Raw genomic sequence first — 2,115 nt, 5'->3', positions numbered from 1 at the left:
GCTTGCTTTTGTTTTTGCGGTTGTCAGTCTTCATGATCCATTCCGTGGCGAGCTGGGAAAAAACGCAGTTGCTAAGTCGACGTCTGAACAGTGTGAGCTCCTGAATGTGTCCCAGGAGTCCCTAGGCAACTGTCCTGAGCATGAGATCATTGCACACAGAAGACGGTCCATCGCACAGCGCCGACTATCTACAGAGGTCTGAGAGGGGCGCGTCCCTCTTGTGTTTCCTCTTTTTGCCATGGTAATACTGATTACTGGATTTGCCTTGATGCTGTTTGTTTGTCATCAAGGAACCAGGGCTTGTTTGAGTTGTACCTTGGAAGCCTTTGCTGGAAGAACGAAAGAGCCTTGCTGATCCATGCTGGGGTTTGTTGGTACTGTTGGACGTGTTAGTGGTTTGGGTGCTCTGCATCTTCCGAACTGCCAGAGAGGACTCCAAGGACACGTCTCGAGATCCTACTTGGTTCCCAGCAGACGGCCGGCAGAACAGCTGTTTCGGAGTTTTGCATGGTGTCGCGTCGGAATCTACATCACTAGAGCTGGACTGCGTGGCACTAGAGCTGGACTGCATGGCAGAAGAGGATGACACTGGAACTGATGAAGAGTTTGAAGAGGGTTTACTAAGAGATTCCGAAGTTTTACTTCTGCATTTTCCAAGGGCTTCATTTTCTTCAGAGAGGTTATTATTACATTTATCTATCTGCTGAGTATCTATTATCAAGGTAACACCATTTCCGTGGCATGAAGGCTCAGGCCTATTCTGCAAGCCCCACTGCTTTGATATCCAATCTCTATACGTGGCGACTTCATCCGTTACTCTAATTATTCTACCTAATATGCTCTGTCTCGTTGTTGGGATAGTACTTTGCTATTGGCGATACGGCATGGCTCAAAACAACATGGGCATAATCAAAGGCCTGTTTCACTTGCATGGCCCCGTATGGACTCCTTCCAGCATCATTCCCTGGTTGTAAAGGATCTTCGGTGGGCCTGTAGCCATCTAGCATATATTTTTGTACTTCATCTTTGGCCACACGTGAACCACCATCCTTTATCCAGATGCCAGTCTTTAAATAATTGAAGTGTCGTCCATACAATTCAAAAAATTCTAGTAAGAGAACACCATAGTGTGTGTTGGGGATGCAAGCATCTTCCCTGGGATGTAACTGAAGGAAGCTGACAGTCATTAAAAAGAGACTATAAGAACCAATTCCACCTGTAAATACTTCATTAAGGTCCCTCTGTAATAAGAATCGTTTCAATACTAAAACCAAATATGGCAATACAGGATATTTCTTGGTAAAATCTTTGATGAGGTCAGCAGCTCTCACACCATTCTGTACATTAAAGAGGATATCAACTTTCACTTCAGTAAAAGAGTCTGTTAATTTGATAATAGGTACAGTTGCCCTGTCTAGAACTTTCACTGAATCCTCATCTGCAACTTTATGTTTCCGAAGAGCTTCTTCCAGGGTCCAGAGGGGTAGATTCTCCCACTTTCCAAAAACCACACGATCGATGTCACTAGTGGGTAAATAGAGGCCAGTTTTAAAACTTCCGAATATCTGGACATCAGCACAGGGCCAGAGCTCCTTGATCACACTCTCAGTCCAGTCACCGCCTCCATCCGCATCTTCTCCTCCTCCGGGCTTGGAGACATTTATTCATAAAAATCACTGATTTCTTCATGAAGACCCACGACTCCCTGGTTGCAGTTCCTCGGCTTCCAGGGCGTTCCGCTGTACACGCCCCCACTGCCGCCCCCCGGCCGCCCCCTGCGGCCCGCCCTCTGCTGGGCTGCAGCAGACTGTAGTTGAGTCCATAGGTGCTGGCCTTGTTGTCGCGCTTCCTCTGGTTGCTGCTGCCCGAGGCGGGGTCGGCGGGCTCAGTGGCGGGGATCGCGGCTGAAGGGGGGGACGAGGACGCCGAGGGGGACGCAGACCAGGCCGCGGGTTGGTGGGGGTGGTGGCTGTTGGTAGTCTCCAGGTGAAGAAGTCCCGCTGCTCCGCGGGCAGCGCGTGGCGGCTCAGCAGGCGCTCCCGGAGCGGTACGTGCCGGCCTGAGCCGGGACCGGGGCCTGAACCGGGGTCGGGGCCGCGCTGCCCGGGCTGCCGG

The 2,115-nt window shown here is 50.7% G+C and overlaps 1 pseudogene; it reads right to left on the bottom strand.

The window, feature by feature from the left end:
• Positions 1–2,108, bottom strand: LOC102494614 (non-canonical poly(A) RNA polymerase PAPD5-like; annotated as a pseudogene).
• Between the last annotated feature and the right edge of the window lie 7 nt (positions 2,109–2,115).

This window comes from Tupaia chinensis, unplaced genomic scaffold (assembly GCF_000334495.1).
Source record: "Tupaia chinensis unplaced genomic scaffold, TupChi_1.0 Scaffold143875_1, whole genome shotgun sequence".
Taxonomy (NCBI): domain Eukaryota; kingdom Metazoa; phylum Chordata; class Mammalia; order Scandentia; family Tupaiidae; genus Tupaia; species Tupaia belangeri.
Note: the sequence above shows the minus strand (reverse complement) of the source record. Positions and strands in the feature narration are given on the sequence as shown.